This window comes from Thunnus maccoyii, chromosome 24 (genome assembly GCF_910596095.1).
Source record: "Thunnus maccoyii chromosome 24, fThuMac1.1, whole genome shotgun sequence".
NCBI classification, from domain to species: domain Eukaryota; kingdom Metazoa; phylum Chordata; class Actinopteri; order Scombriformes; family Scombridae; genus Thunnus; species Thunnus maccoyii.
The window spans coordinates 17,960,639-17,978,138 of NC_056556.1; the positions used below are offsets into that span (position 1 = coordinate 17,960,639).

Sequence of the window (17,500 nt, forward strand, 5' to 3'; positions counted from 1 at the left end):
CAAGAGAGAGGATCCCTACGTTAAACACGGCGGGCGGGCGCTTGTGGAGAAAAGTGAAAAAGCTTACAGCACCTGGTATTCCCAGGCGGTCTCCCATCCAAGTACTAACCAGGCCCGACCCTGCTTAGCTTCCGAGATCAGACGAGATCGGGCGTGTTCAGGGTGGTATGGCCATAAGCTGCCCAAGGTGCCACGCATGGGCCTTTTAAGCTGTCCAAGGTACCACGCATGGGCCTTTTAGGGATGTCGCTCGTCAGACGCGCCTTCAACGCCCAGGCGGCAGCTGCGGGGAGAGCGTTCCGATCCATTCCTCCGTCGGAGAAATACCAGAGAGTGGGACTCCCGCGCACAGTTCTGCACAGACACGGAGGAAAACAAGAGAGAGGATCCCTACGTTAAACACGGCGGGCGGGCGCTTGTGGAGAAAAGTGAAAAAACTTACAGCACCTGGTATTCCCAGGCGGTCTCCCATCCAAGTACTAACCAGGCCCCACCCTGCTTAGCTTCCGAGATCAGACGAGATCGGGCGTGTTCAGGGTGGTATGGCCGCAAGCTGTCCAAGGTACCACGCATGGGCCTTTTAAGCTGTCCAAGGTACCACGCATGGGCCTTTTAGGGATGTCGCTCGTCAGACGCGCCTTCAACGCCCAGGCGGCAGCTGCGGGGAGAGCGTTCCGATCCATTCCTCCGTCGGAGAAATACCAGAGAGTGGGACTCCCGCGCACAGTTCTGCACAGACACGGAGGAAAACAAGAGAGAGGATCCCTACGTTAAACACGGCGGGCGGGCGCTTGTGGAGAAAAGTGAAAAAGCTTACAGCACCTGGTATTCCCAGGCGGTCTCCCATCCAAGTACTAACCAGGCCCGACCCTGCTTAGCTTCCGAGATCAGACGAGATCGGGCGTGTTCAGGGTGGTATGGCCGTAAGCTGTCCAAGGTACCACGCATGGGCCTTTTAAGCTGTCCAAGGTACCACGCATGGGCCTTTTAGGGATGTCGCTCGTCAGACGCGCCTTCAACGCCCAGGCGGCAGCTGCGGGGAGAGCGTTCCGATCCATTCCTCCGTCGGAGAAATACCAGAGTGGGACTCCCGCGCACAGTTCTGCACAGACACGGAGGAAAACAAGAGAGAGGATCCCTACGTTAAACACGGCGGGCGGGCGCTTGTGGAGAAAAGTGAAAAAGCTTACAGCACCTGGTATTCCCAGGCGGTCTCCCATCCAAGTACTAACCAGGCCCCACCCTGCTTAGCTTCCGAGATCAGACGAGATCGGGCGTGTTCAGGGTGGTATGGCCGTAAGCTGTCCAAGGTACCACGCATGGGCCTTTTAAGCTGTCCAAGGTACCACGCATGGGCCTTTTAGGGATGTCGCTCGTCAGACGCGCCTTCAACGCCCAGGCGGCAGCTGTGGGGAGAGCGTTCCGATCCATTCCTCCGTCGGAGAAATACCAGAGAGTGGGACTCCCGCGCACAGTTCTGCACAGACACTGAGGAAAACAAGAGAGAGGATCCCTACGTTAAACACGGCGGGCGGGCGCTTGTGGAGAAAAGTGAAAAAGCTTACAGCACCTGGTATTCCCAGGCGGTCTCCCATCCAAGTACTAACCAGGCCCGACCCTGCTTAGCTTCCGAGATCAGACGAGATCGGGTGTGTTCAGGGTGGTATGGCCGTAAGCTGTCCAAGGTACCACGCATGGGCCTTTTAAGCTGTCCAAGGTACCACGCATGGGCCTTTTAGGGATGTCGCTCCTCAGACGCGCCTTCAACGCCCAGGCGGCAGCTGCGCGGAGAGCGTTCCGATCCATTCCTCCGTCGGAGAAATACCAGAGTGGGACTCCCGCGCACAGTTCTGCACAGACACGGAGGAAAACAAGAGAGAGGATCCCTACGTTAAACACGGCGGGCGGGCGCTTGTGGAGAAAAGTGAAAAAGCTTACAGCACCTGGTATTCCCAGGCGGTCTCCCATCCAAGTACTAACCAGGCCCGACCCTGCTTAGCTTCCGAGATCAGACGAGATCGGGCGTGTTCAGGGTGGTATGGCCGTAAGCTGCCCAAGGTGCCACGCATGGGCCTTTTAAGCTGTCCAAGGTACCACGCATGGGCCTTTTAGGGATGTCGCTCGTCAGACGCGCCTTCAACGCCCAGGCGGCAGCTGCGGGGAGAGCGTTCCGATCCATTCCTCCGTCGGAGAAATACCAGAGAGTGGGACTCCCGCGCACAGTTCTGCACAGACACGGAGGAAAACAAGAGAGAGGATCCCTACGTTAAACACGGCGGGCGGGCGCTTGTGGAGAAAAGTGAAAAAGCTTACAGCATCTGGTATTCCCAGGCGGTCTCCCATCCAAGTACTAACCAGGCCCGACCCTGCTTAGCTTCCGAGATCAGACGAGATCGGGCGTGTTCAGGGTGGTATGGCCGTAAGCTGTCCAAGGTACCACGCATGGGCCTTTTAAGCTGTCCAAGGTACCACGCATGGGCCTTTTAGGGATGTCGCTCGTCAGACGCGCCTTCAACGCCCAGGCGGCAGCTGCGGGGAGAGCGTTCCGATCCATTCCTCCGTCGGAGAAATACCAGAGAGTGGGACTCCCGCGCACAGTTCTGCACAGACACGGAGGAAAACAAGAGAGAGGATCCCTACGTTAAACACGGCGGGCGGGCGCTTGTGGAGAAAAGTGAAAAAGCTTACAGCACCTGGTATTCCCAGGCGGTCTCCCATCCAAGTACTAACCAGGCCCGACCCTGCTTAGCTTCCGAGATCAGACGAGATCGGGCGTGTTCAGGGTGGTATGGCCGTAAGCTGTCCAAGGTACCACGCATGGGCCTTTTAGGGATGTCGCTCGTCAGACGCGCCTTCAACGCCCAGGCGGCAGCTGCGGGGAGAGCGTTCCGATCCATTCCTCCGTCGGAGAAATACCAGAGAGTGGGACTCCCGCGCACAGTTCTGCACAGACACGGAGGAAAACAAGAGAGAGGATCCCTACGTTAAACACGGCGGGCGGGCGCTTGTGGAGAAAAGTGAAAAAGCTTACAGCACCTGGTATTCCCAGGCGGTCTCCCATCCAAGTACTAACCAGGCCCGACCCTGCTTAGCTTCCGAGATCAGACGAGATCGGGCGTGTTCAGGGTGGTATGGCCGTAAGCTGCCCAAGGTACCACGCATGGGCCTTTTAAGCTGTCCAAGGTACCACGCATGGGCCTTTTAGGGATGTCGCTCATCAGACGCGCCTTCAACGCCCAGGCGGCAGCTGCGGGGAGAGCGTTCCGATCCATTCCTCCGTCGGAGAAATACCAGAGAGTGGGACTCCCGCGCACAGTTCTGCACAGACACGGAGGAAAACAAGAGAGAGGATCCCTACGTTAAACACGGCGGGCGGGCGCTTGTGGAGAAAAGTGAAAAAGCTTACAGCACCTGGTATTCCCAGGCGGTCTCCCATCCAAGTACTAACCAGGCCCGACCCTGCTTAGCTTCCGAGATCAGACGAGATCGGGCGTGTTCAGGGTGGTATGGCCGTAAGCTGTCCAAGGTACCACGCATGGGCCTTTTAGGGATGTCGCTCGTCAGACGCGCCTTCAACGCCCAGGCGGCAGCTGCGGGGAGAGCGTTCCGATCCATTCCTCCGTCGGAGAAATACCAGAGTGGGACTCCCGCGCACAGTTCTGCACAGACACGGAGGAAAACAAGAGAGAGGATCCCTACGTTAAACACGGCGGGCGGGCGCTTGTGGAGAAAAGTGAAAAAGCTTACAGCACCTGGTATTCCCAGGCGGTCTCCCATCCAAGTACTAACCAGGCCCGACCCTGCTTAGCTTCCGAGATCAGACGAGATCGGGCGTGTTCAGGGTGGTATGGCCGCAAGCTGTCCAAGGTACCACGCATGGGCCTTTTAAGCTGTCCAAGGTACCACGCATGGGCCTTTTAGGGATGTCGCTCGTCAGACGCGCCTTCAACGCCCAGGCAGCTGCGGGGAGAGCGTTCCGATCCATTCCTCCGTCGGAGAAATACCAGAGAGTGGGACTCCCGCGCACAGTTCTGCACAGACACGGAGGAAAACAAGAGAGAGGATCCCTACGTTAAACACGGCGGGCGGGCGCTTGTGGAGAAAAGTGAAAAAGCTTACAGCACCTGGTATTCCCAGGCGGTCTCCCATCCAAGTACTAACCAGGCCCGACCCTGCTTAGCTTCCGAGATCAGACGAGATCGGGCGTGTTCAGGGTGGTATGGCCGTAAGCTGTCCAAGGTACCACGCATGGGCCTTTTAGGGATGTCGCTCGTCAGACGCGCCTTCAACGCCCAGGCAGCTGCGGGGAGAGCGTTCCGATCCATTCCTCCGTCGGAGAAATACCAGAGAGTGGGACTCCCGCGCACAGTTCTGCACAGACACGGAGGAAAACAAGAGAGAGGATCCCTACGTTAAACACGGCGGGCGGGCGCTTGTGGAGAAAAGTGAAAAAGCTTACAGCACCTGGTATTCCCAGGCGGTCTCCCATCCAAGTACTAACCAGGACCGACCCTGCTTAGCTTCCGAGATCAGACGAGATCAGTCGTGTTCAGGGTGGTATGGCCATAAGCTGTCCAAGGTACCACGCATGGGCCTTTTAGGGATGTCGCTCGTCAGACGCGCCTTCAACGCCCAGGCGGCAGCTGCGGGGAGAGCGTTCCGATCCATTCCTCCGTCGGAGAAATACCAGAGAGTGGGACTCCCGCGCACAGTTCTGCACAGACACGGAGGAAAACAAGAGAGAGGATCCCTACGTTAAACACGGCGGGCGGGCGCTTGTGGAGAAAAGTGAAAAAGCTTACAGCACCTGGTATTCCCAGGCGGTCTCCCATCCAAGTACTAACCAGGCCCGACCCTGCTTAGCTTCCGAGATCAGACGAGATCGGGCGTGTTCAGGGTGGTATGGCCGCAAGCTGTCCAAGGTACCACGCATGGGCCTTTTAAGCTGTCCAAGGTACCACGCATGGGCCTTTTAGGGATGTCGCTCGTCAGACGCGCCTTCAACGCCCAGGCAGCTGCGGGGAGAGCGTTCCGATCCATTCCTCCGTCGGAGAAATACCAGAGAGTGGGACTCCCGCGCACAGTTCTGCACAGACACGGAGGAAAACAAGAGAGAGGATCCCTACGTTAAACACGGCGGGCGGGCGCTTGTGGAGAAAAGTGAAAAAGCTTACAGCACCTGGTATTCCCAGGCGGTCTCCCATCCAAGTACTAACCAGGCCCGACCCTGCTTAGCTTCCGAGATCAGACGAGATCGGGCGTGTTCAGGGTGGTATGGCCGTAAGCTGTCCAAGGTACCACGCATGGGCCTTTTAGGGATGTCGCTCGTCAGACGCGCCTTCAACGCCCAGGCGGCAGCTGCGGGGAGAGCGTTCCGATCCATTCCTCCGTCGGAGAAATACCAGAGAGTGGGACTCCCGCGCACAGTTCTGCACAGACACGGAGGAAAACAAGAGAGAGGATCCCTACGTTAAACACGGCGGGCGGGCGCTTGTGGAGAAAAGTGAAAAAGCTTACAGCACCTGGTATTCCCAGGCGGTCTCCCATCCAAGTACTAACCAGGCCTGACCCTGCTTAGCTTCCGAGATCAGACGAGATCGGGCGTGTTCAGGGTGGTATGGCCGTAAGCTGTCCAAGGTACCACGCATGGGCCTTTTAGGGATGTCGCTCGTCAGACGCGCCTTCAACGCCCAGGCAGCTGCGGGGAGAGCGTTCCGATCCATTCCTCCGTCGGAGAAATACCAGAGAGTGGGACTCCCGCGCACAGTTCTGCACAGACACGGAGGAAAACAAGAGAGAGGATCCCTACGTTAAACACGGCGGGCGGGCGCTTGTGGAGAAAAGTGAAAAAGCTTACAGCACCTGGTATTCCCAGGCGGTCTCCCATCCAAGTACTAACCAGGACCGACCCTGCTTAGCTTCCGAGATCAGACGAGATCAGTCGTGTTCAGGGTGGTATGGCCATAAGCTGTCCAAGGTACCACGCATGGGCCTTTTAGGGATGTCGCTCGTCAGACGCGCCTTCAACGCCCAGGCGGCAGCTGCGGGGAGAGCGTTCCGATCCATTCCTCCGTCGGAGAAATACCAGAGAGTGGGACTCCCGCGCACAGTTCTGCACAGACACGGAGGAAAACAAGAGAGAGGATCCCTACGTTAAACACGGCGGGCGGGCGCTTGTGGAGAAAAGTGAAAAAGCTTACAGCACCTGGTATTCCCAGGCGGTCTCCCATCCAAGTACTAACCAGGCCCGACCCTGCTTAGCTTCCAAGATCAGACGAGATCGGGCGTGTTCAGGGTGGTATGGCCGTAAGCTGTCCAAGGTACCACGCATGGGCCTTTTAAGCTGTCCAAGGTACCACGCATGGGCCTTTTAGGGATGTCGCTCGTCAGACGCGCCTTCAACGCCCAGGCGGCAGCTGCGCGGAGAGCGTTCCGATCCATTCCTCCGTCGGAGAAATACCAGAGTGGGACTCCCGCGCACAGTTCTGCACAGACACGGAGGAAAACAAGAGAGAGGATCCCTACGTTAAACACGGCGGGCGGGCGCTTGTGGAGAAAAGTGAAAAAGCTTACAGCACCTGGTATTCCCAGGCGGTCTCCCATCCAAGTACTAACCAGGCCCGACCCTGCTTAGCTTCCGAGATCAGACGAGATCGGGCGTGTTCAGGGTGGTATGGCCGTAAGCTGTCCAAGGTACCACGCATGGGCCTTTTAGGGATGTCGCTCGTCAGACGCGCCTTCAACGCCCAGGCGGCAGCTGCGGGGAGAGCGTTCCGATCCATTCCTCCGTCGGAGAAATACCAGAGAGTGGGACTCCCGCGCACAGTTCTGCACAGACACGGAGGAAAACAAGAGAGAGGATCCCTACGTTAAACACGGCGGGCGGGCGCTTGTGGAGAAAAGTGAAAAAGCTTACAGCACCTGGTATTCCCAGGCGGTCTCCCATCCAAGTACTAACCAGGCCCGACCCTGCTTAGCTTCCGAGATCAGACGAGATCGGGCGTGTTCAGGGTGGTATGGCCGTAAGCTGTCCAAGGTACCACGCATGGGCCTTTTAGGGATGTCGCTCGTCAGACGCGCCTTCAACGCCCAGGCGGCAGCTGCGGGGAGAGCGTTCCGATCCATTACTCCGTCGGAGAAATACCAGAGTGGGACTCCCGCGCACAGTTCTGCACAGACACGGAGGAAAACAAGAGAGAGGATCCCTACGTTAAACACGGCGGGCGGGCGCTTGTGGAGAAAAGTGAAAAAGCTTACAGCACCTGGTATTCCCAGGCGGTCTCCCATCCAAGTACTAACCAGGACCGACCCTGCTTAGCTTCCGAGATCAGATGAGATCGGGCGTGTTCAGGGTGGTATGGCCGTAAGCTGTCCAAGGTACCTCGCATGGGCCTTTTAGGGATGTCGCTCGTCAGACGCGCCTTCAACGCCCAGGCGGCAGCTGCGGGGAGAGCGTTCCGATCCATTCCTCCGTCGGAGAAATACCAGAGAGTGGGACTCCCGCGCACAGTTCTGCACAGACACGGAGGAAAACAAGAGAGAGGATCCCTACGTTAAACACGGCGGGCGGGCGCTTGTGGAGAAAAGTGAAAAAGCTTACAGCACCTGGTATTCCCAGGCGGTCTCCCATCCAAGTACTAACCAGGCCCGACCCTGCTTAGCTTCCAAGATCAGACGAGATCGGGCGTGTTCAGGGTGGTATGGCCGTAAGCTGTCCAAGGTACCACGCATGGGCCTTTTAAGCTGTCCAAGGTACCACGCATGGGCCTTTTAGGGATGTCGCTCCTCAGACGCGCCTTCAACGCCCAGGCGGCAGCTGCGCGGAGAGCGTTCCGATCCATTCCTCCGTCGGAGAAATACCAGAGTGGGACTCCCGCGCACAGTTCTGCACAGACACGGAGGAAAACAAGAGAGAGGATCCCTACGTTAAACACGGCGGGCGGGCGCTTGTGGAGAAAAGTGAAAAAGCTTACAGCACCTGGTATTCCCAGGCGGTCTCCCATCCAAGTACTAACCAGGCCCGACCCTGCTTAGCTTCCGAGATCAGACGAGATCGGGCGTGTTCAGGGTGGTATGGCCGTAAGCTGTCCAAGGTACCACGCATGGGCCTTTTAGGGATGTCGCTCGTCAGACGCGCCTTCAACGCCCAGGCGGCAGCTGCGGGGAGAGCGTTCCGATCCATTCCTCCGTCGGAGAAATACCAGAGAGTGGGACTCCCGCGCACAGTTCTGCACAGACACGGAGGAAAACAAGAGAGAGGATCCCTACGTTAAACACGGCGGGCGGGCGCTTGTGGAGAAAAGTGAAAAAGCTTACAGCACCTGGTATTCCCAGGCGGTCTCCCATCCAAGTACTAACCAGGCCCGACCCTGCTTAGCTTCCGAGATCAGACGAGATCGGGCGTGTTCAGGGTGGTATGGCCGTAAGCTGTCCAAGGTACCACGCATGGGCCTTTTAGGGATGTCGCTCGTCAGACGCGCCTTCAACGCCCAGGCGGCAGCTGCGGGGAGAGCGTTCCGATCCATTACTCCGTCGGAGAAATACCAGAGTGGGACTCCCGCGCACAGTTCTGCACAGACACGGAGGAAAACAAGAGAGAGGATCCCTACGTTAAACACGGCGGGCGGGCGCTTGTGGAGAAAAGTGAAAAAGCTTACAGCACCTGGTATTCCCAGGCGGTCTCCCATCCAAGTACTAACCAGGACCGACCCTGCTTAGCTTCCGAGATCAGATGAGATCGGGCGTGTTCAGGGTGGTATGGCCGTAAGCTGTCCAAGGTACCACGCATGGGCCTTTTAGGGATGTCGCTCGTCAGACGCGCCTTCAACGCCCAGGCGGCAGCTGCGGGGAGAGCGTTCCGATCCATTCCTCCGTCGGAGAAATACCAGAGAGTGGGACTCCCGCGCACAGTTCTGCACAGACACGGAGGAAAACAAGAGAGAGGATCCCTACGTTAAACACGGCGGGCGGGCGCTTGTGGAGAAAAGTGAAAAAGCTTACAGCACCTGGTATTCCCAGGCGGTCTCCCATCCAAGTACTAACCAGGCCCGACCCTGCTTAGCTTCCAAGATCAGACGAGATCGGGCGTGTTCAGGGTGGTATGGCCGTAAGCTGTCCAAGGTACCACGCATGGGCCTTTTAAGCTGTCCAAGGTACCACGCATGGGCCTTTTAGGGATGTCGCTCCTCAGACGCGCCTTCAACGCCCAGGCGGCAGCTGCGCGGAGAGCGTTCCGATCCATTCCTCCGTCGGAGAAATACCAGAGTGGGACTCCCGCGCACAGTTCTGCACAGACACGGAGGAAAACAAGAGAGAGGATCCCTACGTTAAACACGGCGGGCGGGCGCTTGTGGAGAAAAGTGAAAAAGCTTACAGCACCTGGTATTCCCAGGCGGTCTCCCATCCAAGTACTAACCAGGCCCGACCCTGCTTAGCTTCCGAGATCAGACGAGATCGGGCGTGTTCAGGGTGGTATGGCCGTAAGCTGTCCAAGGTACCACGCATGGGCCTTTTAGGGATGTCGCTCGTCAGACGCGCCTTCAACGCCCAGGCGGCAGCTGCGGGGAGAGCGTTCCGATCCATTCCTCCGTCGGAGAAATACCAGAGAGTGGGACTCCCGCGCACAGTTCTGCACAGACACGGAGGAAAACAAGAGAGAGGATCCCTACGTTAAACACGGCGGGCGGGCGCTTGTGGAGAAAAGTGAAAAAGCTTACAGCACCTGGTATTCCCAGGCGGTCTCCCATCCAAGTACTAACCAGGCCCGACCCTGCTTAGCTTCCGAGATCAGACGAGATCGGGCGTGTTCAGGGTGGTATGGCCGTAAGCTGTCCAAGGTACCACGCATGGGCCTTTTAGGGATGTCGCTCGTCAGACGCGCCTTCAACGCCCAGGCGGCAGCTGCGGGGAGAGCGTTCCGATCCATTCCTCCGTCGGAGAAATACCAGAGTGGGACTCCCGCGCACAGTTCTGCACAGACACGGAGGAAAACAAGAGAGAGGATCCCTACGTTAAACACGGCGGGCGGGCGCTTGTGGAGAAAAGTGAAAAAGCTTACAGCACCTGGTATTCCCAGGCGGTCTCCCATCCAAGTACTAACCAGGACCGACCCTGCTTAGCTTCCGAGATCAGATGAGATCGGGCGTGTTCAGGGTGGTATGGCCGTAAGCTGTCCAAGGTACCACGCATGGGCCTTTTAGGGATGTCGCTCGTCAGACGCGCCTTCAACGCCCAGGCGGCAGCTGCGGGGAGAGCGTTCCGATCCATCCCTCCGTCGGAGAAATACCAGAGAGTGGGACTCCCGCGCACAGTTCTGCACAGACACGGAGGAAAACAAGAGAGAGGATCCCTACGTTAAACACGGCGGGCGGGCGCTTGTGGAGAAAAGTGAAAAAGCTTACAGCACCTGGTATTCCCAGGCGGTCTCCCATCCAAGTACTAACCAGGCCCGACCCTGCTTAGCTTCCAAGATCAGACGAGATCGGGCGTGTTCAGGGTGGTATGGCCGTAAGCTGTCCAAGGTACCACGCATGGGCCTTTTAAGCTGTCCAAGGTACCACGCATGGGCCTTTTAGGGATGTCGCTCCTCAGACGCGCCTTCAACGCCCAGGCGGCAGCTGCGCGGAGAGCGTTCCGATCCATTCCTCCGTCGGAGAAATACCAGAGTGGGACTCCCGCGCACAGTTCTGCACAGACACGGAGGAAAACAAGAGAGAGGATCCCTACGTTAAACACGGCGGGCGGGCGCTTGTGGAGAAAAGTGAAAAAGCTTACAGCACCTGGTATTCCCAGGCGGTCTCCCATCCAAGTACTAACCAGGCCCGACCCTGCTTAGCTTCCGAGATCAGACGAGATCGGGCGTGTTCAGGGTGGTATGGCCGTAAGCTGTCCAAGGTACCACGCATGGGCCTTTTAGGGATGTCGCTCGTCAGACGCGCCTTCAACGCCCAGGCGGCAGCTGCGGGGAGAGCGTTCCGATCCATTCCTCCGTCGGAGAAATACCAGAGAGTGGGACTCCCGCGCACAGTTCTGCACAGACACGGAGGAAAACAAGAGAGAGGATCCCTACGTTAAACACGGCGGGCGGGCGCTTGTGGAGAAAAGTGAAAAAGCTTACAGCACCTGGTATTCCCAGGCGGTCTCCCATCCAAGTACTAACCAGGCCCGACCCTGCTTAGCTTCCGAGATCAGACGAGATCGGGCGTGTTCAGGGTGGTATGGCCGTAAGCTGTCCAAGGTACCACGCATGGGCCTTTTAGGGATGTCGCTCGTCAGACGCGCCTTCAACGCCCAGGCGGCAGCTGCGGGGAGAGCGTTCCGATCCATTCCTCCGTCGGAGAAATACCAGAGTGGGACTCCCGCGCACAGTTCTGCACAGACACGGAGGAAAACAAGAGAGAGGATCCCTACGTTAAACACGGCGGGCGGGCGCTTGTGGAGAAAAGTGAAAAAGCTTACAGCACCTGGTATTCCCAGGCGGTCTCCCATCCAAGTACTAACCAGGCCCTACCCTGCTTAGCTTCCGAGATCAGACGAGATCGGGCGTGTTCAGGGTGGTATGGCCGTAAGCTGTCCAAGGTACCACGCATGGGCCTTTTAAGCTGTCCAAGGTACCACGCATGGGCCTTTTAGGGATGTCGCTCGTCAGACGCGCCTTCAACGCCCAGGCGGCAGCTGCGGGGAGAGCGTTCCGATCCATTCCTCCGTCGGAGAAATACCAGAGAGTGGGACTCCCGCGCACAGTTCTGCACAGACACGGAGGAAAACAAGAGAGAGGATCCCTACGTTAAACACGGCGGGCGGGCGCTTGTGGAGAAAAGTGAAAAAGCTTACAGCACCTGGTATTCCCAGGCGGTCTCCCATCCAAGTACTAACCAGGCCCGACCCTGCTTAGCTTCCGAGATCAGACGAGATCGGGCGTGTTCAGGGTGGTATGGCCGTAAGCTGTCCAAGGTACCACGCATGGGCCTTTTAAGCTGTCCAAGGTACCACGCATGGGCCTTTTAGGGATGTCGCTCGTCAGACGCGCCTTCAACGCCCAGGCGGCAGCTGCGGGGAGAGCGTTCCGATCCATTCCTCCGTCGGAGAAATACCAGAGTGGGACTCCCGCGCACAGTTCTGCACAGACACGGAGGAAAACAAGAGAGAGGATCCCTACGTTAAACACGGCGGGCGGGCGCTTGTGGAGAAAAGTGAAAAAGCTTACAGCACCTGGTATTCCCAGGCGGTCTCCCATCCAAGTACTAACCAGGCCCGACCCTGCTTAGCTTCCGAGATCAGATGAGATCGGGCGTGTTCAGGGTGGTATGGCCGTAAGCTGTCCAAGGTACCACGCATGGGCCTTTTAAGCTGTCCAAGGTACCACGCATGGGCCTTTTAGGGATGTCGCTCGTCAGACGCGCCTTCAACGCCCAGGCGGCAGCTGCGGGGAGAGCGTTCCGATCCATTCCTCCGTCGGAGAAATACCAGAGAGTGGGACTCCCGCGCACAGTTCTGCACAGACACGGAGGAAAACAAGAGAGAGGATCCCTACGTTAAACACGGCGGGCGGGCGCTTGTGGAGAAAAGTGAAAAAGCTTACAGCACCTGGTATTCCCAGGCGGTCTCCCATCCAAGTACTAACCAGGCCCTACCCTGCTTAGCTTCCGAGATCAGACGAGATCGGGCGTGTTCAGGGTGGTATGGCCGTAAGCTGTCCAAGGTACCACGCATGGGCCTTTTAAGCTGTCCAAGGTACCACGCATGGGCCTTTTAGGGATGTCGCTCGTCAGACGCGCCTTCAACGCCCAGGCGGCAGCTGCGGGGAGAGCGTTCCGATCCATTCCTCCGTCGGAGAAATACCAGAGTGGGACTCCCGCGCACAGTTCTGCACAGACACGGAGGAAAACAAGAGAGAGGATCCCTACGTTAAACACGGCGGGCGGGCGCTTGTGGAGAAAAGTGAAAAAGCTTACAGCACCTGGTATTCCCAGGCGGTCTCCCATCCAAGTACTAACCAGGCCCGACCCTGCTTAGCTTCCGAGATCAGACGAGATCGGGCGTGTTCAGGGTGGTATGGCCGCAAGCTGTCCAAGGTACCACGCATGGGCCTTTTAAGCTGTCCAAGGTACCACGCATGGGCCTTTTAGGGATGTCGCTCGTCAGACGCGCCTTCAACGCCCAGGCAGCTGCGGGGAGAGCGTTCCGATCCATTCCTCCGTCGGAGAAATACCAGAGAGTGGGACTCCCGCGCACAGTTCTGCACAGACACGGAGGAAAACAAGAGAGAGGATCCCTACGTTAAACACGGCGGGCGGGCGCTTGTGGAGAAAAGTGAAAAAGCTTACAGCACCTGGTATTCCCAGGCGGTCTCCCATCCAAGTACTAACCAGGCCCGACCCTGCTTAGCTTCCGAGATCAGACGAGATCGGGCGTGTTCAGGGTGGTATGGCCGTAAGCTGTCCAAGGTACCACGCATGGGCCTTTTAGGGATGTCGCTCGTCAGACGCGCCTTCAACGCCCAGGCGGCAGCTGCGGGGAGAGCGTTCCGATCCATTCCTCCGTCGGAGAAATACCAGAGAGTGGGACTCCCGCGCACAGTTCTGCACAGACACGGAGGAAAACAAGAGAGAGGATCCCTACGTTAAACACGGCGGGCGGGCGCTTGTGGAGAAAAGTGAAAAAGCTTACAGCACCTGGTATTCCCAGGCGGTCTCCCATCCAAGTACTAACCAGGCCTGACCCTGCTTAGCTTCCGAGATCAGACGAGATCGGGCGTGTTCAGGGTGGTATGGCCGTAAGCTGTCCAAGGTACCACGCATGGGCCTTTTAGGGATGTCGCTCGTCAGACGCGCCTTCAACGCCCAGGCAGCTGCGGGGAGAGCGTTCCGATCCATTCCTCCGTCGGAGAAATACCAGAGAGTGGGACTCCCGCGCACAGTTCTGCACAGACACGGAGGAAAACAAGAGAGAGGATCCCTACGTTAAACACGGCGGGCGGGCGCTTGTGGAGAAAAGTGAAAAAGCTTACAGCACCTGGTATTCCCAGGCGGTCTCCCATCCAAGTACTAACCAGGACCGACCCTGCTTAGCTTCCGAGATCAGACGAGATCAGTCGTGTTCAGGGTGGTATGGCCATAAGCTGTCCAAGGTACCACGCATGGGCCTTTTAGGGATGTCGCTCGTCAGACGCGCCTTCAACGCCCAGGCGGCAGCTGCGGGGAGAGCGTTCCGATCCATTCCTCCGTCGGAGAAATACCAGAGAGTGGGACTCCCGCGCACAGTTCTGCACAGACACGGAGGAAAACAAGAGAGAGGATCCCTACGTTAAACACGGCGGGCGGGCGCTTGTGGAGAAAAGTGAAAAAGCTTACAGCACCTGGTATTCCCAGGCGGTCTCCCATCCAAGTACTAACCAGGCCCGACCCTGCTTAGCTTCCGAGATCAGACGAGATCGGGCGTGTTCAGGGTGGTATGGCCGCAAGCTGTCCAAGGTACCACGCATGGGCCTTTTAAGCTGTCCAAGGTACCACGCATGGGCCTTTTAGGGATGTCGCTCGTCAGACGCGCCTTCAACGCCCAGGCAGCTGCGGGGAGAGCGTTCCGATCCATTCCTCCGTCGGAGAAATACCAGAGAGTGGGACTCCCGCGCACAGTTCTGCACAGACACGGAGGAAAACAAGAGAGAGGATCCCTACGTTAAACACGGCGGGCGGGCGCTTGTGGAGAAAAGTGAAAAAGCTTACAGCACCTGGTATTCCCAGGCGGTCTCCCATCCAAGTACTAACCAGGCCCGACCCTGCTTAGCTTCCGAGATCAGACGAGATCGGGCGTGTTCAGGGTGGTATGGCCGTAAGCTGTCCAAGGTACCACGCATGGGCCTTTTAGGGATGTCGCTCGTCAGACGCGCCTTCAACGCCCAGGCGGCAGCTGCGGGGAGAGCGTTCCGATCCATTCCTCCGTCGGAGAAATACCAGAGAGTGGGACTCCCGCGCACAGTTCTGCACAGACACGGAGGAAAACAAGAGAGAGGATCCCTACGTTAAACACGGCGGGCGGGCGCTTGTGGAGAAAAGTGAAAAAGCTTACAGCACCTGGTATTCCCAGGCGGTCTCCCATCCAAGTACTAACCAGGCCTGACCCTGCTTAGCTTCCGAGATCAGACGAGATCGGGCGTGTTCAGGGTGGTATGGCCGTAAGCTGTCCAAGGTACCACGCATGGGCCTTTTAGGGATGTCGCTCGTCAGACGCGCCTTCAACGCCCAGGCAGCTGCGGGGAGAGCGTTCCGATCCATTCCTCCGTCGGAGAAATACCAGAGAGTGGGACTCCCGCGCACAGTTCTGCACAGACACGGAGGAAAACAAGAGAGAGGATCCCTACGTTAAACACGGCGGGCGGGCGCTTGTGGAGAAAAGTGAAAAAGCTTACAGCACCTGGTATTCCCAGGCGGTCTCCCATCCAAGTACTAACCAGGACCGACCCTGCTTAGCTTCCGAGATCAGACGAGATCAGTCGTGTTCAGGGTGGTATGGCCATAAGCTGTCCAAGGTACCACGCATGGGCCTTTTAAGCTGTCCAAGGTACCACGCATGGGCCTTTTAGGGATGTCGCTCGTCAGACGCGCCTTCAAGGCCCAGGCGGCAGCTGCGGGGAGAGCGTTCCGATCCATTCCTCTGTCGGAGAAATACCAGAGAGTGGGACTCCCACGCACAGTTCTGCACAGACACGGAGGAAAACAAGAGAGAGGATCCCTACGTTAAACACGGCGGGCGGGCGCTTGTGGAGAAAAGTGAAAAAGCTTACAGCACATGGTATTCCCAGGCGGTCTCCCATCCAAGTACTAACCAGGCCCGACCCTGCTTAGCTTCCGAGATCAGACGAGATCGGGCGTGTTCAGGGTGGGATGGCCGTAAGCTGTCCAAGGTACCACGCATGGGCCTTTTAAGCTGTCCAAGGTACCACGCATGGGCCTTTTAGGGATGTCGCTCGTCAGACGCGCCTTCAACGCCCAGGCGGCAGCTGCGGGGAGAGCGTTCCGATCCATTCCTCCGTCGGAGAAATACCAGAGAGTGGGACTCCCGCGCACAGTTCTGCACAGACACGGAGGAAAACAAGAGAGAGGATCCCTACGTTAAACACGGCGGGCGGGCGCTTGTGGAGAAAAGTGAAAAAGCTTACAGCACCTGGTATTCCCAGGCGGTCTCCCATCCAAGTACTAACCAGGCCCTACCCTGCTTAGCTTCCGAGATCAGACGAGATCTGGCGTGTTCAGGGTGGTATGCCCGTAAGCTGTCCAAGGTACCACGCATGGGCCTTTTAAGCTGTCCAAGGTACCACGCATGGGCCTTTTAGGGATGTCGCTCGTCAGACGCGCCTTCAACGCCCAGGCGGCAGCTGCGGGGAGAGCGTTCCGATCCATTCCTCCGTCGGAGAAATACCATAGTGGGACTCCCGCGCACAGTTCTGCACAGACACGGAGGAAAACAAGAGAGAGGATCCCTACGTTAAACACGGCGGGCGGGCGCTTGTGGAGAAAGGTGAAAAAGCTTACAGCACCTGGTATTCCCAGGCGGTCTCCCATCCAAGTACTAACCAGGCCCGACCCTGCTTAGCTTCCGAGATCAGACGAGATCGGGCGTGTTCAGGGTGGTATGGCCGTAAGCTGTCCAAGGTACCACGCATGGGCCTTTTAGGGATGTCGCTCGTCAGACGCGCCTTCAACGCCCAGGCGGCAGCTGCGGGGAGAGCGTTCCGATCCATTCCTCCGTCGGAGAAATACCAGAGAGTGGGACTCCCGCGCACAGTTCTGCACAGACACGGAGGAAAACAAGAGAGAGGATCCCTACGTTAAACACGGCGGGCGGGCGCTTGTGGAGAAAAGTGAAAAAGCTTACAGCACCTGGTATTCCCAGGCGGTCTCCCATCCAAGTACTAACCAGGCCCGACCCTGCTTAGCTTCCGAGATCAGACGAGATCGGGCGTGTTCAGGGTGGTATGGCCGTAAGCTGTCCAAGGTACCACGCATGGGCCTTTTAAGCTGTCCAAGGTACCACGCATGGGCCTTTTAGGGATGTCGCTCGTCAGACGCGCCTTCAACGCCCAGGCGGCAGCTGCGGGGAGAGCGTTCCGATCCATTCCTCCGTCGGAGAAATACCATAGTGGGACTCCCGCGCACAGTTCTGCACAGACACGGAGGAAAACAAGAGAGAGGATCCCTACGTTAAACACGGCGGGCGGGCGCTTGTGGAGAAAGGTGAAAAAGCTTACAGCACCTGGTATTCCCAGGCGGTCTCCCATCCAAGTACTAACCAGGCCCGACCCTGCTTAGCTTCCGAGATCAGGCGTGTTCAGGGTGGTATGGCCGTAAGCTGTCCAAGGTACCACGCATGGGCCTTTTAGGGATGTCGCTCGTCAGACGCGCCTTCAACGCCCAGGCGGCAGCTGCGGGGAGAGCGTTCCGATCCATTCCTCCGTCGGAGAAATACCAGAGAGTGGGACTCCCGCGCACAGTTCTGCACAGAC

The 17,500-nt window shown here is 57.9% G+C and overlaps 48 non-coding genes and 1 pseudogene across 48 annotated transcripts; all 49 read right to left on the reverse strand.

Moving 5' to 3' along the window:
* Nucleotides 1–60: 60 nt before the first annotated feature.
* LOC121893337 lies at nucleotides 61–179 on the reverse strand. Its single transcript, XR_006095245.1, has one exon. It is a non-coding gene; the product is annotated as a 5S ribosomal RNA (ribosomal RNA).
* A 256-nt stretch (nucleotides 180–435) lies between these two features.
* Nucleotides 436–554, reverse strand: LOC121892645. Its single transcript, XR_006094616.1, has one exon. It is a non-coding gene; the product is annotated as a 5S ribosomal RNA (ribosomal RNA).
* Nucleotides 555–810: 256 nt separating this feature from the next.
* Nucleotides 811–929, reverse strand: LOC121893239. The gene has a single exon (XR_006095150.1). It is a non-coding gene; the product is annotated as a 5S ribosomal RNA (ribosomal RNA).
* A 254-nt stretch (nucleotides 930–1,183) lies between these two features.
* LOC121893325 lies at nucleotides 1,184–1,302 on the reverse strand. Its single transcript, XR_006095233.1, has one exon. It is a non-coding gene; the product is annotated as a 5S ribosomal RNA (ribosomal RNA).
* Nucleotides 1,303–1,558: 256 nt separating this feature from the next.
* LOC121892495 lies at nucleotides 1,559–1,677 on the reverse strand. Its single transcript, XR_006094470.1, has one exon. It is a non-coding gene; the product is annotated as a 5S ribosomal RNA (ribosomal RNA).
* Nucleotides 1,678–1,931: 254 nt separating this feature from the next.
* Nucleotides 1,932–2,050, reverse strand: LOC121893240. The gene has a single exon (XR_006095151.1). It is a non-coding gene; the product is annotated as a 5S ribosomal RNA (ribosomal RNA).
* A 256-nt stretch (nucleotides 2,051–2,306) lies between these two features.
* On the reverse strand, nucleotides 2,307–2,425 carry LOC121892701. Its single transcript, XR_006094670.1, has one exon. It is a non-coding gene; the product is annotated as a 5S ribosomal RNA (ribosomal RNA).
* A 256-nt stretch (nucleotides 2,426–2,681) lies between these two features.
* LOC121893241 lies at nucleotides 2,682–2,800 on the reverse strand. The gene has a single exon (XR_006095152.1). It is a non-coding gene; the product is annotated as a 5S ribosomal RNA (ribosomal RNA).
* Nucleotides 2,801–3,024: 224 nt separating this feature from the next.
* On the reverse strand, nucleotides 3,025–3,143 carry LOC121893242. The gene has a single exon (XR_006095153.1). It is a non-coding gene; the product is annotated as a 5S ribosomal RNA (ribosomal RNA).
* Nucleotides 3,144–3,399: 256 nt separating this feature from the next.
* Nucleotides 3,400–3,518, reverse strand: LOC121893243. The gene has a single exon (XR_006095155.1). It is a non-coding gene; the product is annotated as a 5S ribosomal RNA (ribosomal RNA).
* Nucleotides 3,519–3,740: 222 nt separating this feature from the next.
* On the reverse strand, nucleotides 3,741–3,859 carry LOC121893353. Its single transcript, XR_006095261.1, has one exon. It is a non-coding gene; the product is annotated as a 5S ribosomal RNA (ribosomal RNA).
* A 253-nt stretch (nucleotides 3,860–4,112) lies between these two features.
* On the reverse strand, nucleotides 4,113–4,231 carry LOC121893244. The gene has a single exon (XR_006095156.1). It is a non-coding gene; the product is annotated as a 5S ribosomal RNA (ribosomal RNA).
* A 221-nt stretch (nucleotides 4,232–4,452) lies between these two features.
* On the reverse strand, nucleotides 4,453–4,571 carry LOC121892860. The gene has a single exon (XR_006094823.1). It is a non-coding gene; the product is annotated as a 5S ribosomal RNA (ribosomal RNA).
* A 224-nt stretch (nucleotides 4,572–4,795) lies between these two features.
* On the reverse strand, nucleotides 4,796–4,914 carry LOC121893354. Its single transcript, XR_006095262.1, has one exon. It is a non-coding gene; the product is annotated as a 5S ribosomal RNA (ribosomal RNA).
* A 253-nt stretch (nucleotides 4,915–5,167) lies between these two features.
* Nucleotides 5,168–5,286, reverse strand: LOC121893245. The gene has a single exon (XR_006095157.1). It is a non-coding gene; the product is annotated as a 5S ribosomal RNA (ribosomal RNA).
* A 224-nt stretch (nucleotides 5,287–5,510) lies between these two features.
* LOC121892616 lies at nucleotides 5,511–5,629 on the reverse strand. Its single transcript, XR_006094589.1, has one exon. It is a non-coding gene; the product is annotated as a 5S ribosomal RNA (ribosomal RNA).
* Nucleotides 5,630–5,850: 221 nt separating this feature from the next.
* Nucleotides 5,851–5,969, reverse strand: LOC121892861. The gene has a single exon (XR_006094824.1). It is a non-coding gene; the product is annotated as a 5S ribosomal RNA (ribosomal RNA).
* A 224-nt stretch (nucleotides 5,970–6,193) lies between these two features.
* On the reverse strand, nucleotides 6,194–6,312 carry LOC121892490. Its single transcript, XR_006094465.1, has one exon. It is a non-coding gene; the product is annotated as a 5S ribosomal RNA (ribosomal RNA).
* Nucleotides 6,313–6,566: 254 nt separating this feature from the next.
* LOC121893246 lies at nucleotides 6,567–6,685 on the reverse strand. The gene has a single exon (XR_006095158.1). It is a non-coding gene; the product is annotated as a 5S ribosomal RNA (ribosomal RNA).
* Nucleotides 6,686–6,909: 224 nt separating this feature from the next.
* LOC121893247 lies at nucleotides 6,910–7,028 on the reverse strand. Its single transcript, XR_006095159.1, has one exon. It is a non-coding gene; the product is annotated as a 5S ribosomal RNA (ribosomal RNA).
* A 222-nt stretch (nucleotides 7,029–7,250) lies between these two features.
* Nucleotides 7,251–7,369, reverse strand: LOC121893400. The gene has a single exon (XR_006095306.1). It is a non-coding gene; the product is annotated as a 5S ribosomal RNA (ribosomal RNA).
* Nucleotides 7,370–7,593: 224 nt separating this feature from the next.
* Nucleotides 7,594–7,712, reverse strand: LOC121892491. Its single transcript, XR_006094466.1, has one exon. It is a non-coding gene; the product is annotated as a 5S ribosomal RNA (ribosomal RNA).
* Nucleotides 7,713–7,966: 254 nt separating this feature from the next.
* Nucleotides 7,967–8,085, reverse strand: LOC121893250. Its single transcript, XR_006095161.1, has one exon. It is a non-coding gene; the product is annotated as a 5S ribosomal RNA (ribosomal RNA).
* A 224-nt stretch (nucleotides 8,086–8,309) lies between these two features.
* On the reverse strand, nucleotides 8,310–8,428 carry LOC121893251. Its single transcript, XR_006095162.1, has one exon. It is a non-coding gene; the product is annotated as a 5S ribosomal RNA (ribosomal RNA).
* Nucleotides 8,429–8,650: 222 nt separating this feature from the next.
* On the reverse strand, nucleotides 8,651–8,769 carry LOC121893403. The gene has a single exon (XR_006095308.1). It is a non-coding gene; the product is annotated as a 5S ribosomal RNA (ribosomal RNA).
* Nucleotides 8,770–8,993: 224 nt separating this feature from the next.
* On the reverse strand, nucleotides 8,994–9,112 carry LOC121892492. The gene has a single exon (XR_006094467.1). It is a non-coding gene; the product is annotated as a 5S ribosomal RNA (ribosomal RNA).
* A 254-nt stretch (nucleotides 9,113–9,366) lies between these two features.
* Nucleotides 9,367–9,485, reverse strand: LOC121893252. The gene has a single exon (XR_006095163.1). It is a non-coding gene; the product is annotated as a 5S ribosomal RNA (ribosomal RNA).
* Nucleotides 9,486–9,709: 224 nt separating this feature from the next.
* Nucleotides 9,710–9,828, reverse strand: LOC121893253. The gene has a single exon (XR_006095164.1). It is a non-coding gene; the product is annotated as a 5S ribosomal RNA (ribosomal RNA).
* Nucleotides 9,829–10,050: 222 nt separating this feature from the next.
* LOC121893404 lies at nucleotides 10,051–10,169 on the reverse strand. Its single transcript, XR_006095309.1, has one exon. It is a non-coding gene; the product is annotated as a 5S ribosomal RNA (ribosomal RNA).
* Nucleotides 10,170–10,393: 224 nt separating this feature from the next.
* On the reverse strand, nucleotides 10,394–10,512 carry LOC121892493. The gene has a single exon (XR_006094468.1). It is a non-coding gene; the product is annotated as a 5S ribosomal RNA (ribosomal RNA).
* Nucleotides 10,513–10,766: 254 nt separating this feature from the next.
* On the reverse strand, nucleotides 10,767–10,885 carry LOC121893254. The gene has a single exon (XR_006095166.1). It is a non-coding gene; the product is annotated as a 5S ribosomal RNA (ribosomal RNA).
* Nucleotides 10,886–11,109: 224 nt separating this feature from the next.
* LOC121893255 lies at nucleotides 11,110–11,228 on the reverse strand. The gene has a single exon (XR_006095167.1). It is a non-coding gene; the product is annotated as a 5S ribosomal RNA (ribosomal RNA).
* A 222-nt stretch (nucleotides 11,229–11,450) lies between these two features.
* LOC121893378 lies at nucleotides 11,451–11,569 on the reverse strand. Its single transcript, XR_006095285.1, has one exon. It is a non-coding gene; the product is annotated as a 5S ribosomal RNA (ribosomal RNA).
* Nucleotides 11,570–11,825: 256 nt separating this feature from the next.
* Nucleotides 11,826–11,944, reverse strand: LOC121893256. The gene has a single exon (XR_006095168.1). It is a non-coding gene; the product is annotated as a 5S ribosomal RNA (ribosomal RNA).
* Nucleotides 11,945–12,198: 254 nt separating this feature from the next.
* LOC121893021 lies at nucleotides 12,199–12,317 on the reverse strand. Its single transcript, XR_006094936.1, has one exon. It is a non-coding gene; the product is annotated as a 5S ribosomal RNA (ribosomal RNA).
* A 256-nt stretch (nucleotides 12,318–12,573) lies between these two features.
* LOC121893390 lies at nucleotides 12,574–12,692 on the reverse strand. The gene has a single exon (XR_006095296.1). It is a non-coding gene; the product is annotated as a 5S ribosomal RNA (ribosomal RNA).
* A 254-nt stretch (nucleotides 12,693–12,946) lies between these two features.
* Nucleotides 12,947–13,065, reverse strand: LOC121893356. Its single transcript, XR_006095264.1, has one exon. It is a non-coding gene; the product is annotated as a 5S ribosomal RNA (ribosomal RNA).
* Nucleotides 13,066–13,318: 253 nt separating this feature from the next.
* LOC121893257 lies at nucleotides 13,319–13,437 on the reverse strand. The gene has a single exon (XR_006095169.1). It is a non-coding gene; the product is annotated as a 5S ribosomal RNA (ribosomal RNA).
* Nucleotides 13,438–13,661: 224 nt separating this feature from the next.
* Nucleotides 13,662–13,780, reverse strand: LOC121892617. The gene has a single exon (XR_006094591.1). It is a non-coding gene; the product is annotated as a 5S ribosomal RNA (ribosomal RNA).
* Nucleotides 13,781–14,001: 221 nt separating this feature from the next.
* LOC121892863 lies at nucleotides 14,002–14,120 on the reverse strand. The gene has a single exon (XR_006094826.1). It is a non-coding gene; the product is annotated as a 5S ribosomal RNA (ribosomal RNA).
* A 224-nt stretch (nucleotides 14,121–14,344) lies between these two features.
* LOC121893357 lies at nucleotides 14,345–14,463 on the reverse strand. The gene has a single exon (XR_006095265.1). It is a non-coding gene; the product is annotated as a 5S ribosomal RNA (ribosomal RNA).
* Nucleotides 14,464–14,716: 253 nt separating this feature from the next.
* LOC121893258 lies at nucleotides 14,717–14,835 on the reverse strand. Its single transcript, XR_006095170.1, has one exon. It is a non-coding gene; the product is annotated as a 5S ribosomal RNA (ribosomal RNA).
* Nucleotides 14,836–15,059: 224 nt separating this feature from the next.
* Nucleotides 15,060–15,178, reverse strand: LOC121892619. Its single transcript, XR_006094593.1, has one exon. It is a non-coding gene; the product is annotated as a 5S ribosomal RNA (ribosomal RNA).
* Nucleotides 15,179–15,399: 221 nt separating this feature from the next.
* On the reverse strand, nucleotides 15,400–15,518 carry LOC121892864. The gene has a single exon (XR_006094827.1). It is a non-coding gene; the product is annotated as a 5S ribosomal RNA (ribosomal RNA).
* Nucleotides 15,519–15,774: 256 nt separating this feature from the next.
* Nucleotides 15,775–15,893, reverse strand: LOC121892798. The gene has a single exon (XR_006094763.1). It is a non-coding gene; the product is annotated as a 5S ribosomal RNA (ribosomal RNA).
* Nucleotides 15,894–16,149: 256 nt separating this feature from the next.
* Nucleotides 16,150–16,268, reverse strand: LOC121892792. Its single transcript, XR_006094757.1, has one exon. It is a non-coding gene; the product is annotated as a 5S ribosomal RNA (ribosomal RNA).
* A 254-nt stretch (nucleotides 16,269–16,522) lies between these two features.
* On the reverse strand, nucleotides 16,523–16,641 carry LOC121893260. The gene has a single exon (XR_006095171.1). It is a non-coding gene; the product is annotated as a 5S ribosomal RNA (ribosomal RNA).
* A 224-nt stretch (nucleotides 16,642–16,865) lies between these two features.
* On the reverse strand, nucleotides 16,866–16,984 carry LOC121893262. Its single transcript, XR_006095173.1, has one exon. It is a non-coding gene; the product is annotated as a 5S ribosomal RNA (ribosomal RNA).
* A 254-nt stretch (nucleotides 16,985–17,238) lies between these two features.
* Nucleotides 17,239–17,347, reverse strand: LOC121892910 (annotated as a pseudogene).
* Nucleotides 17,348–17,500: the final 153 nt, after the last annotated feature.